The sequence below is a fragment of the Macaca thibetana genome, chromosome 5, assembly GCF_024542745.1.
Source record: "Macaca thibetana thibetana isolate TM-01 chromosome 5, ASM2454274v1, whole genome shotgun sequence".
Classification (NCBI taxonomy): Eukaryota; Metazoa; Chordata; class Mammalia; order Primates; family Cercopithecidae; genus Macaca; species Macaca thibetana.
In genome coordinates this window covers 5887844-5901687 of record NC_065582.1, presented here as the reverse complement: position 1 = coordinate 5901687, position 13844 = coordinate 5887844, and the positions used below count along the sequence as shown (strand labels likewise).

Sequence of the window (13844 nt, the reverse complement as noted above, 5' to 3'; positions counted from 1 at the left end):
GACTGAGAGAAGGCTTTGCAAGTCCTGTGGAGGCTGCAGCCGGCTGGGCGCAAGCCTAGTCATGTACCACAGAAGCCATTCATTCTTCTAAGACCTCACCAAGGACGAACCGCCATCCTTGCTACGCAGGTTTCAATATTACAAATATTTACTACTTCAAATGCAGGAGGTAGAATAGGCTGGTCATGATGAATGAGTAGAATCAAGACCGCTAAGCTACCAGCAATTTACAGGTTGGCTCACGAGACTAGTAACAGTATCATATGTTTAGTGAGCCAAGCAGTCCACCAAGAGCTGACACCAACATCCACTTAACCATCACAACATCCCAGTGGGGATGATACCATTTCCTCCGTGTTGTAGTTGAAGGGACTAAGGCTCAGAGAGGTGAAGTGACTGAGTCAGAGCCACACAGCTAGTGCAAGGCAGGGCTGGGACTGGAACCCAGGTCATCTGTCTCCCGGTGCCTGGGCCCCTTCCACTCCATACTGCCAGAGGTCACTGCAGTGCTCGTGCTGGCACTGGCCAGTGAGGTGTCACCTTGCACCTCACATCCTCACTCACAGAGTGTGACCAGAACCAAAGCACTAACAGGATTTTGGAACTGGGTTGGTGCAGTTAAATTAGGTTAAATTCCAGCTGCTACTTTCTAGCTCTGGGATCTTGGCTATTTCACTTCTGTGAGCTGCAGTCTCCCTGCTGGTCCTGGCCACCTTGTAGGGTCTGTGGGGGATGGCATGACTGTGTGCTAAGTCCCTGACATACAATAAGTGCTCAATAGGTGGCAGCGGTCTGGTCCGCAGATGCCCCTGGCGGTGGGGCCAGGCACCCAGGCCGTATGCAGCCGGGCAGTGTGGGTCGTGAGGGCTGAGCCTGCTTATGCTTATTTAGCTGTCATATCACATTGCACAGCCATCTGCTCTCACCCCATAAATCGCCCCCTCGCATTGCAGCTTTCCAAGTTTCTCCGTTTCCTGAGTTTCCCGCATCCCTCGTCCCTCCTTCTCCAGCTGTGGCTCGTGTTTTTCCATGGGAAGGTTTCTTTCACTTACTGCATCTCTAACTTTCTCTTTTTCTTCCTTATCTGTCCATGGTGATGATCACAACACATCCCAATTTAGTCTCACCAGCTAATTTAATGTGTTGCTTCTCCCTCTCACAGTCTACAAGGCGGAGAGCACTGAAGCACGAAGTGGAACTCTTTTGCTATGAACGACCTCACCAATTATGAACCTCATAATCTGTGTGTGTGCCATGACAAAGAACAGAAGCAAGAGAGATGAAGCCCGACGGCCTAGATTCCACAAATCAACACACGCAGCCATGAAAACCCCAGCCCTGAAGGTGATTTTGGATCTTTCTAGTCATAGGTAAATCGACTCATTTTTATTAAAATAACAAGTTGCCCCAGAAAAACAATTGCTCTTACTGAGGAAAAAATCGTAGCCACCTGGCGGGTCAGGTGCACAGGTGACTGTGTAGTGTAAGTGATGGACTCAGCCTTCATTTCACAATGCTGCGGCGACGATTTTCTTCTTTTCCCTCTGCCAGTGACTTTTAGCACCTCTGTTTTGTACCCCACATTATCTTTTCAAGGGCATACAGCTGAGGCCAGGCCTACGAAGAAGGGCCTGCCACACGCCTCTCCACCTCCACAGTGGGAATCCCCACCTGCGGATCCGGAAGCTCCTGGTTGGCCTGCTGACCCCATCCAGCCCCTGCAGGGCCCAGGGACTGCCACATAGCGCCACCTAGTGACATCCCGGGAGGTGACCCAGCCCTCCAGATCTGGCCGAAGGTGAGAAACAAGGGTGAGGGTGGGCTTGTGTGTGTGTGTTCAGGGGCAGGGGGGCCTCTAAGTGGGATCCCACTGTAGGGTGGGCAGCCAATTCCCAGGGTGGCAGGAAGCACCCGGTTCTCCTGCAACGTGTGCTGGAGGCGGTGGCTCCCCACTTATCATCTGGTGGGGAGGAAATCCACTCCACGCGGGCAGAGAAGGAGTGGGGGGCCCCAGGTGAGAGGAGTCCCAGGCGACGGTGGAACGTCCCTGCCAGCATGTAGGAGAAGCCCATGACTTCAGGGCTGGTTTATTCAGTTCCACGGACATGCACTGAGTGCTGGATTCATGCCAGGAACTCGGCTAGGCTTCTGGGGTGGGGGGCACAGAGGTGGAGGGCGGCTCCTTCCCCTAACAGAGCTCAGCTTTAGTGAGGGAGGAAGGGGGCTGCAGCTGCTGGGCATTGACTCCAGAGTAAGTCGCTATCAGGAGTGGGTGCCCAAGCCTGAAGGAGGGAGGGAGGCTCAGGCCCCAGGGAGGCCTTCAGCGGAGGGGACACGGGAGGAGGCTGTGGGAGGGTCAGTCAGTGGGGACGCAACTGTGTGCATGTGTCCTACATGCATGTAAACACGTGTGTGCATGCGTGTGTGCATGTGTGTGTGCATGAGTGTGTATGTGCCTGGCTATGAGAGTGTGTGTGAGTGCATGAGTGTAAGCATGTATGTGTGTGCACGAGTGTGTATATGTGAGTGTGTGTTTATGTGTGTCTGTGTTGTGTGTGTGTGTTAATATTTATGTGTGTGTGAGTGTGTGTAGCAGTGGGGTAGGGAGATGGAGAGGAGAAATCAGGATGAGGAGTCCACACAGGGAGTCCAAATAAAGAGGGTGGGGTCACTACAACGGTTCTGCAGTGACAGAATCCTGGGAAGTCCAAGAGCAGGGGAGCCCTCGAATGACCTAGGTGGGAAAGACGGAAAGAAAGCTGCCGTCAGAGAGAGACGGCTGGAAGAGCTGGAAGGGGAGAGGAACTGGGTTGTTTTGCTAGCGGGGTTGTGGCAACCAAACAGGGTGATCAACTCTCCTGGTTTGCAGCTGAGAGAGTTTCAGGGATGCAAGACTTGCAGTTTGAAAACAGGACAGTCCCAGGTGAACCAGGACAAGTTGGCCACTGTACAGCCAGCACTATATTAGGAATTTAGGTAACATCTTCACCCACGGTGATGTGCTCAGCGCTTCCCAGTGCCCTCCAGGACCCCTCTAGACGGGTAGACAGCAATGCCAGGACCCTCCTTGATGAGCCCCTCAACCAATTAATCATTTCTAACAGGAAGGAACCAGAAATAAATAAATCACCCCACACCAGGAAGCGCGGTGAGAAGCGGCTGAGCGGTTGCCTTCAGGCTTGCCCGGTTTCATGCGGGTGCCTGCATTCTATTTGGGTGCCTGCACTCCGTCGCCAGCTCCCCGTGATAATGCCTGTTACATGCTTGCATTAATTTGGGTAGCCAAGGAATAATTATGAGATAAGGGTTATAATTTCTAGACCAGGCCTTTGTCTTAATCATCCTTAGCATTAAAATGAAAAGAAACTGCAACATTCGCGCTTTACCTCCAAATCAGAAACTCAGTAAATACAGTTTGTTCTACACTTGCCAGGGCCCATCCGTTTGCATTCAGCATTGTAGGATCCCTTTGTGTGCTGAGCTGAGCTGTGCTGTCTGGGGAGCACACCCAGAAATGCGAGGCTGCGCTGGGAATGAAGGTGCAGGTGGAGGGAGGGGTGGAGGGACAGGAAGAGGCGGGGAGCACCGAGTGGTCTATGTTCATTATTTGCTGTTGCACACGGGCAAGGTGTGGCTTTGGCAAACTCTAGGCACATTTACTTGTCTTTTCGTGATGCATTTTTGGAATACATGAGCATATATATTTCTCACCCATTCCTTCCTGTCTCTCTCCACCATATATAGGAGAATGGTTGCAAAGCCAGGAAGAACAGCAGAGGAGGCTGGTGGCCAACAGCTGCCCAACATCCAGCCTCCAGCTGTGTCCTACATCCCTAAATGACTCGTCTCAAGGTGGCGGGAGGGTTGAAATATTGTCTTCCCTGGCAACCCACCCAGAGTAGAGGTGCCGCTGCAGGGCCTCGTCTGGTCCCTCCTGCTCTGCCTGGTGCTGCCCCTCTGGCCTTCTTCCCACAGAGGCCACAGCGTCACTCTCTGCTGGAAACCAGGGTGCTCACCATCCACACCAGTGCATCCCATGCTGGCTGCACAAGGACCACCCTGAGCTTGGCCTGGACCTGGCTCCTGGATATTTGCATTCAGCAGGTCAGGAGGAGTTGAGGAATCTCTTCTGAATGTCCCCCAGGTGGTCGGGATGTGCAGTCAGGCATGGGAACCCCTGGAAGCTGCTCACCTGGCATCTGCCATAGGCCATGTAAAAGGATGATTGTCCTTTTCTGAGAAGTGCCTGAGATCAGGGACTGTGCCTCATCTCCCTTTGTGTGGCCCTGGGCATAGCAAAATGGGCCCTCCCTCTTACAAAGTTCAAAGGGCTTCAAGGGACCACAGAATTAGGCACAGCATTAGCTGGCACAGGGCTGCTTTCCAACAGACAGGAGTTAGGGCGGCCCTCCAGCTGCTCCAACAGGTGCTTCATTCTCAATGGCTGGCACCCATGGGGTGCTGGTTGTTACACATTTTAACTATCGTGTCTCCTTTCAACTACTGAAAGTATAATTCTCATGAGGTGTGGGGTCAGGGACCCAAGTTCTTCCCTTTCTCCCTTGAGGCATCACAGCAGGTCTCCAGGGAACTGGGGGACACCGTTGAAATCTGGTCAGATGAAAATAAAAGGTGAAACCTATCTAAGGTGTATTAGAGGCCTAATAAAAATCCGCATTTTTCTTCTAGGACATGGTTATAACAGAAGCCTCCCACCTCCCTGAAAATACAATACACTTCTGACATCCTCCCAGTCTAAGAAAAGTCACCAATAATGTTCAAGCCATGGGTGGCTTCTGTGAAAACTCTGGTGAAATGATGACAGTTTGGCTGGCTTGGATGGTTTTGCTGCTAGTGTGAAGGTCGAGATATGGTTTCTATTATAAACCACGCTTTCTCGGATTTTGTGGCATTGCTATTTTAAATTGTCCTGCAAAGAGGCTTCCAGCCAGCGGGACTCTTCGGAGCCCGTGGGAGTGGCGGTTATGAGCCTTTGAGATGTGTTTGCCGCATGCCGCTCCAAAGAGATGTTTCTCTAACCATTTCCCTTTCTCTGTCTTTCTAAAACAGAATGTAATTGCTCAGGCAGCAGACCACTGGCCTGACCCCAGAGAGCCCCTGGCCACACACTGCTTGCTCCTCGAAATGGGAACTGCAGGCAGCAAAGTCAGCAGGGATCCAGAGACGCAGACGTTCTCGGCGTGGAGCGAAGCGCTGGAGAAAAGCACTCAGTGGATGGGGTTTCTTTCTTCTTTTCTTTTTTTTTTCCGAATCACGTTGATTGCAGTGCAGCCAGGCTGAGAAGGGTATGCCTGTGCTCCCATGCAGCTCACACAGACGGCCCTGGTCGCCACCAGAACGCATGCAGCTTCCCGCCCCGCATCCGACTTCCTGAAGCTCAGGCAGGCCTGGACAATACCACACGAGCTGTCACTAAAGCTCTGAAGCCACATTTTCTAGATTGTCTTGATTTCCCCAGATATTTTGGGTCCAGGCCTCACAGCCGTTCAACCACAGGCTTTAGAATTGAGCCTGGCATTTCATATCCTGTTCCAGTTTTCAAAATAAGTCTCTCCTCTGGAGAAAAATATCGGCCTCCTTTAGAAGCTTGGGCCTGAATTTGCTGCATTTCTCTCAAGTCAGGCAGGGGTCCAGACCATGTTCTATGATCTTTCACCAAGCTCTGGGGAAATCTTTCCCCATCCTACCTTCATGAGCATGGTGGCATAAGATGGACACTGTCCAGGAGAGGCTGCAGGAATCAGCCCCTCAGGGCTGTGTGTCTCGGCCTTGGACTGTAGCTCTGGGTCAACTGATGCAAGGAGAATTCGTGCTTTCAACATCTCTTCCCTGTTGAAATCTCTTCTGGAGCTCCTAATAATTAGCCAGGGTTGAAAGCCTGACTTCACTTTCTTCTCTGTTTACTTGGTGACTGGTTTACATGGTGACTGGTTTACACACCAGCCATGTGAACAACCTGTCAATAAGTAGAGTCAGGAATCAACTGCCTCAATGTTTAATAATTCGTACCACCCACTAACATCTACTGAGACTCTACTGTGTACAAGTTCATGATGGGAAACAAAAGTCGAGATGCCAAAGACCTGTCCTCAGGGAGCTTCCACTCTAGGAGGGCAGAGTCCAAAACAAATAAACAAATGTAGCATCAGGTCTTACGGAATTCCAAGCTGGAGAGCATTAGCAACTCTTGAGTGTTTCCTGGTAGAGATGGTGTTTGATTTGGCCTTTGAAGGACAGGGAGGGATTGGCACAGAGAGGGCATTCCAGGGATTCTACTGATTATTTATTAGGCTGATTGAAGTTACTTGGGCGAGCTCGGTTACCTCTCCCTGACCACCAAATTCCCAACACTTAAGTGTTGCAATGGAAGAATTGTTTTCACAACCAGAAAAATTTTGGTTCTGGTATATGCAAATCACCCATGTTGGTGATAAGAAAGAAAGGGGTTGGGGTAAGGAAGAAGAAAAGGAGGTAAATTGGGCTTGGAGCAACTGTAGAGATTTTTGCAGTATGACATGAGCAAAAAAATTTAAAAGGACGATGGTAGAACTTCTGTTTCTGCAAGTGTGAAGGAGCCGAGACGTAGCTCTAGACCCCACAGAAGCCAGAAGGGTGAGTCTGTAACTGGGAAACACGAGGTCAGAAACGCATTGAACATTCTGATGAAATGTTTGGAACATCTTAGAAGAACTGGGTGGGACTGTGTGCTTCATGGCTAGACTGGAATTCAAGTCCTGGGTTTGTTGCTCAGAGATTTGTAACCATAGGCATGGGACCTAAAATGATGAGCCGCCATTAACTCAGTAAAATTGGGATCGCAGTATCCACAATGCAGAGAGAGTGAACTGAGGAGGTACCTAATTCCAGATAGCCACTACTGTTATGGTTGTTATTGACCAAAATAAAAAAAAAAACCATATATTTATTATGTGTAAAATATAAAATAACTTGATGTGTATGTCATTGAAACTTTTGGGAGGACCATAGGGAGCTCTTTCCAAAGTCTACAATGATCCAGGCATGAAAAATTAAGATTGTTGTTCACAGCAACCAGTATTACTAATTAAAGGTGGATGAAATCACATTGACAGTCTGTTTAGCGGGTCAGTGTAAGAATTTTCATGGAACTGCTCATGACCTGTTTGACTTTGTTCTTTGACTCTGTTCTTCCCATGAGCTGTGAATTACATTACCCTGAAGATAATGGATCATTACCTGGAAAAATTCCCTGTGGTTTCCCATTGAACTTAAGATTAAAAAATACCAAGTTTTTTGTTTTTTCATCTTGAGATGGAATCTCGCTGTGTCGCCCAGGCTGGCGTGCAGTGCTGCAATCTTGGCTCACGGAAACTTCTGCCTCCCAGGTTCAAGTGATTCTCCTGCCTCAGCCTCCCAAGTAGCTGGGATTGTAGGCACGTACCACCACGCCTGGCTAATTTTTATATTTTTAGTAGAGACGGGGTTTCACCACGTTGGCCAGGCTGGTCTCAAACTCCTGACCTCAGGTGATCCGCCTGCCTCGGCCTCCCAAAGTGCTGATGTTACAGGTGTGAGCCACTATGCCCGGCCACAAAAATGCCAAGTCTTAAGATAAAAAATACCAAGTCCCGGGCCAATGGTCCCTTGCTTACCTAAGCAGCCCCATCTCGTTGCCACGTCCCCTCTCCTGGCTCCCCACACTTGGCCACCTGGCCCATTCTTTCCATTCCTCTAACTCTCAAAGGTCTTTCCAGCTCAGGTTCTTCAAGCAGACCGTTCCCTCAGCCTGGAGAGCGCTTCCTCTTCCCGCCTGACCACTGAGAACTCCTCCTCTGGGTTTCAGCCTCAAGCTCTCTCCTCAGAGAGGCCCCCGTAGCCCCTCACCTACATCGGGCTCCTGTTTCCCCCACCCCAGTACCCTCTTTCCCGGCAATCTCTGTGTCCACGACAGCCCTTACCAGTGATTTATTTGTGTGGTATGTGTATTTATTTAGTATCTACTGTCTTCACGAGCAGGGAGAGCGGGAGGGGGACAAGGACTCCCAGTGGCTCCCCACTGTGGAATTAGAACTTTTCATTGGCCATCACATGTAGTCGGCACTTGGCACACATCTGCTGGTTTGCTAGGCGCATGATGGCTGATGCACACGGCCTTCACAGTGGGGGATGGAAGAGTATGCTTGAGTCTGCTGCAAACTGCCCTTCTCCACTTGGCATTTTGCTGTGTTGTGCCTGACTCTCCCATAATTTAGCATCACCGAGCCTGCCTCCTCAGTGTCCTTGGCCCACCATGACATTGTGACAACCCAACCTGCCCTAGGCCCCTGGGAGAGGGAGTGGCAGGGTGTCCAACTGAGAACCCCAGTGGAGCCAGCCTGGGCAGGGCTCCCGTGCTCTGGGGAAGAGCGTGATCTTCATCCCCTGGAGGGAAGACGCAGGGCAAAGGCTTTCCAGAGGACAGGGACCAGGTCTCAGGTAGGACTTCCGTGAGGAAGGCCCATTTCCTATGACAGGCTCAGGCTGGACCCATGGAGGCAGCCTGTGCTTTACCTCTTTCTGTTTCATCCTATGGGGATAAGAACACTTTCAGATTTCTCTCCTTTCAGGACAGGAGGCCGGAGAAAGGACTGACAGCAGCTGGAAATCCAGCTGGACTATTAAAGAGTGCAGGGGCAGAGGCAAACTGGGGGCCCCTGGCCAGGGGGCTTGCTTTACTATGGCAGGGTCAGCAGTCCCACTACATGACTGTGTAATCCCAGCACTTTGGGAGGCTGAGGTGGGTGGATCACAAGGTCAGGAGTTCAAGACCAGCCTGGCAAATGTGGTGAACTCCCATCCCTACTAAAACTAGAAAAATTAGCCAGGCATGGTGGCAGACACCTGTAGTCCCAGCTACTCGGGAGGTTGAGTCAGGAGAATCACTTGAAACTGGAAGGTGGAGGTTGCAGTGAGCCAAGATCCCGCCACTGCACTCCAGCCTGGGCAACAGAGCAAGACTCCGTCTCAAAAAAAAAAAAAAAAAAAAAAAAAGACAATCTCTTCCTGTCTTTATCTTTTTCAGTGACTCCTCTCTAAGAAATCCTGAGAAAAAGATGAACTCAATAAAGTCTTCCTGTTAGTGCCGCCGCCTTAAAGTCTGCAAGACTTAAATCGATGGTAGAAAGTTAGTGTGTTTTGGGGAGGGGCATTTTTACCAAGGAAACCAAATCTTCCATGTTTCTGGGATGGCGGCTATAGGCAGAAAGGAGTGGGGGACAGTACTCTAGTGGCTGTCACCCAGCATCACCGTGTCCTGACTCAGCTGTTTTCCTCATCATGGCTAAACCAGAAACCAGTCTCATCTGCCAGCCGAACTCAGACCTGGAGAGATTGCTTTCAGGCTGAGAGTCTTGCCATGCCACAGATGTGAAGTGTAAGCCAGCCCTGAAATGTCATCGCATGCACTGTGGATGGGTGTGTAGGTTTCAGGGCAAAACATAACGTTTTTTTACCATTTGGGGAGAAGTTTTGCAAATAGGAATGTGAGAGATTAATAGCCTTGGCACAGAGCAGAAACAAGGATATAGAATGGGGTTTTTAATTCTCTGTTGTCAAGAAAGTACAACAAACAATAGAATGATGTCAAAAAAAGAAGTTTAAGCCAGTAAAGAAAGAATGGGCACTTGTTTTTGGGATTTCTCAGAAAACAAATAAATAAAGCCCCAATGTTATACTAAAGTAGAATCAGAAATTATAACTTTTACATATGGTTTCTTCATAATAAAAATTTGCAAATTCCAGGGTAGAAGTAAAATGATTAAGATATTTAGTCTAGGAAACTGCAAAAAGTCATTAAAAGATATCTCAGTGTCTCTCAGGACTCAGGGACAATTATGATTTTCCAGAGAAACATATATGTTCATGAATATAGATGCTCTAAGTTATATTAATGGAACTGATTGTTCTCTTTGGATTAGCTTCTTGGAAGCTCAGAACCACATGTGTGTTCCATTTTATTTGGCTGTATGTTATTTTCAGAACTAACAATAACAGCTGGGTGTACTGGCTCACACCTGTAATACCAGCACTTTGGGAGGCCAAGGCGGGCGGATCACTTGAGATTCAGAAGTTCAAGACCCTCCTGGCCAACATGGTGAAACCCCATCTCTACTAAAAATACAAAAATTAGCTGGGCATGGTGGCGGGCACCTGTAATCTCAGCTACTTGGGAGGCTGAGGCAAGAGGATCTCTTGAACCTAGGAGGCAGAGGTTGCAGTGAGCTGAGATCATGCCACCGCATCCCAGCCTGGCTGACAGAGTGAGACTCCGTGTCAAAAAGAAAACAAAAACAAAAACAAACAAACAAAAAAAACAAGAAAACAACATCAAAACAAACAAACAAAACTAACAATATCCACGATGCAGAGTCATTAGGAGAATTAGAAACAGGAACTAGGATGCACTTAATTCAAGATAGCTATTATTATTGTAGTAGTTGCTGTTGTCACTGACTAAAATTTAAACAGAAATTTTTCTTGATGTATTTATTATCTGCAAGGTATAAAATAACTTTCTATGCATACCATTGAAGCTTTGGGGGAGGGGTCGTTCTAGAGTTGCTAAGGATCCGGGTGTAATACATGAAGATGAGTTTCGCAGCCCTTATCATTACTAATTAAAGGTGTGTGAGCCACCATGGATAGTCTATTAGTGAGCAACCCTCATCTTTCAGAGCTAATCTTATTTTTTCACACCCTATTTATCTTATTTCTGATGTTCTTTTTTTTCTTTTTAAAGTTCCTGCTTCACTTATCTTTGAAATTACCTCGAATCTTCCTTTGGAAATGATTGTATATTTTAAAATGCTGCTCCAGTAATTGTCAATAGCTAGGCATTCTTCCTTTCTGGTCTGTGGCTTCTCCCTAAGACGCACAATACAGTACTGCTTAGCCCTTGCTAACTGATGGTCTCACTTCTGATTTACTCAGACAAACGTGTGTGTGTGTATTTGTCAATGCGTACAAAACACATAATAGAACATAACATGGTCAACGCTAATTTGTCAGTTTCCTACAGGGGAGCAGGTACTTGGACCCACAGCAGAGTACGGGGGCAGGAGGATGTGGGGGAGATGGAAGGGAGCATGTACTTGGACCCACAGCAGAGTATGGGGCGGGAGGATGCGGGGGAGATGGAAGGGAGCATGTACTTGGACCCACAGCAGAGTATGGGGCGGGAGGATGCGGGGGAGATGGAAGGGAGCAGGTACTTGGACCCACAGCAGAGTACGGGGCGGATGATTGGGGGGAGATGGAAAGGAGCAGGTTCTTGGACCCACAGCAGAGTACGGAGCAGGATAATGGGGAGTAGATGGAAGGGAGCAGTCACCTGGACTCACAGCAGAGTATGGGGCAGAATGACTGGGGGGAGATGGAAGGGAGCAGGTGCTTGGACCCACAGCAGAGTACGGGGCAGGATGATGGCGAGGAGATGGAAGGGAGCAGGCACCTGGACCCACAGCAGAGTGCGGGGTGGAAGGATGGGGGGGAGATGGACGCAGAGCCAGGGGAAGGAGGACGTGTCCTCACACGTGTCACTGGGCATCCTGAGTGGGCCAGCGCAAGTCAGAATGGGGCAGAGGCTGCTGTTTGTCCTTGCTCTCCCCTCACCCCTTCTTTCTGTTCTTTGTTTCGGGGCCCCAGTCTGCCTGATTCCTGGCCTCTGTTTCACTTTTGTCCTGTGATTGGGACCCCCTGGTCTGCACTTCAGCACAACTTCAGATCTCAGAACCAAAGCTGACCCAAGGCAGGAACTTCCTAGCCCCACTAGTCAGCTGATTAATGAGACCGAGGGGAAGCCGCTAGTGGGTTCTGGGCAGAAGCAGATTTACAGCTTATGCATCAAGGTTCTTCATGTGTGTGAACTTCTTCCAAATCCCTGTACCTAATTTTGTATTCATAATTGTGTATATTTTCTTCTTAAAGAGAGATCCCCTTCACCTTAATTCCATAATCTTCAGAGTCCTACAAAACCCGAGTCTGGCCCTGGCTCTGGTATGTATATTTTGCTCCCTGATAAAAGTAGGAGACGTGCAAACAGAACCCACACCCTTTCTTTCCTGCTTTGGAATGTCCTGATGGGATATGATGTGATGTGTGGAGCTGCAGCAGCCATCTTGTGACCTTGAAGAAAGCCAAGAGCATTGCAGAAGAGCTGGCTTGGGGCGTGAGATAATTGAGTTGCTGGATTCAGCAATCCTGGAATCGCCTGCCTCCAGACTTCTACTCATGTGGGATAGTAAATCCTTTTTGTTTCAGCCACATTTATCAAAGGGGCTGTGATTTATGACCAAGAACGTCTTAACGGATGTCTCAAGGTCTCCCAGTACTGCGTTTCATCACTCACTGGAAGGCCCAGCATCTTCATGCCAGACGTGTGGCTGCTGAGACACCATGTTTACCTTCACTGAGAGGATTCAGGGCTGAAGCTGCTTCCCCAGCACCTGTCACACCCTACTGCCAGGGGCCAAGACCTTTCTCGATGGAATTGAGATGGCACCTCATTAGTCATCCAGCATCTCCATAGTGACCTCTGGCCCTGCACTCCCCTACCTAAGCCTGTTTTCCACCAAGATGCCCGGATCACCTCTGCCCTCTTACACCCTCCCTCCCTTCCACCCAGTCTCTCAGCACAGGCGACTTCAGCTAAAGACCACGAAGTAAAGACGGATGCAAATAGCCAGCTAAGAAATGACTGACGGCTGTGAATTAACCTTCAGGGCATATTTGCTTTTAAAAATTCAAAGCAATTCTGCCAGAATTTTATGAACTGAAAAAAGTTCAAACAGTAAGCCCTTTGGTGAGATCTGGAAGGCTGGCATTGTGGAATACAGTGAGACCGGTGACTTGCTTGACTACATATGTGCTCTGTGTGAGGTCCTGAGCCAACCACTCTAAGTGATGATTTGGTGATCCCAACCTAACCTCACTCCAGATGACCTCACACGGTGTGATGAAGCGATGAGAAGCATTTTGGATTGTAGAGGAGAGGTCGTTAGGGAACAGAGGGACCCTCACCTTGTAAACCACGTGGCAGAGAAGCCATAGCTGCCTGAGGAGGGCCTCGCTGGCCTCTGCTCTGCAAAACTCACACTCCTAATCGGATCTGCTCTCTTCTCAGTTCCTTGGTGCCAGGTGCTTCTCTCTGTCTGAGAGCACCCAGAAGTCACGCAGTCCTCCTGCATGACTGAGGTTCATGTCACACAACCCCCATTTTCCCATGCCCATGTCCCAGACTCCCACTCACTTGCCCAGTCAGCCTCCCTGCTGGTCATCACCAGCCTGCCTCCCAGGGTGGCCACCAACAGTCTGAGGTCTTCCACTTGATTGGCCTCAACCAGCTACTCTCATGTACCCTGGAGCCTGATCTACTAGGTTGGTGCAAAAGTAATTGTGATTTTTGCCATATACCGCAATTACTTTTGAACAAAGCTAATAACTGCAAGCTACCTTCAAATTCCTAAAATAAGCCGTGCTGTCTTCAGGAATGAACTGTAAACATCACTTGACCACAGACTCCCCTAAAGGGCAGGGCCTTCCCGCCATGGCCTGATATCACAAGCTGATGCCAGAGCTGGGGGAGCTTAGCGTCCAGGCCAGCCAGGAGGAGGCTGTGGAGGTCATTCAGGCCTCCACAGGTCCAATTAAAGATTGGAACAAAAATGCATGATAATCTCCTCCGAAAGATCAAATTGGCACGCTGGGGACTCGCAGTCTTGTTTGCCAAACATTTCTCTTGAAGGTGAAAGCTAGCTGAGCCTCTCCTTGCTTTTGACTGCCCTTGAGCAATTGCTTTGGTTCACAGT

The 13844-nt window shown here is 49.2% G+C and overlaps 1 protein-coding gene and 1 long non-coding RNA gene across 2 annotated transcripts in view; one reads left to right on the top strand and one right to left on the bottom strand.

Moving 5' to 3' along the window:
- ENPP6 (ectonucleotide pyrophosphatase/phosphodiesterase 6) overlaps positions 1-13844 on the bottom strand; it is a 120447-nt gene that overhangs the window by 10432 nt on the left and 96171 nt on the right. The window lies entirely within an intron of this gene.
- On the top strand, positions 904-7288 carry LOC126955289 (uncharacterized). Its single transcript, XR_007725875.1, has 3 exons — positions 904-1370; positions 1597-1798; positions 5071-7288. It is a non-coding gene; the product is annotated as an uncharacterized LOC126955289 (long non-coding RNA).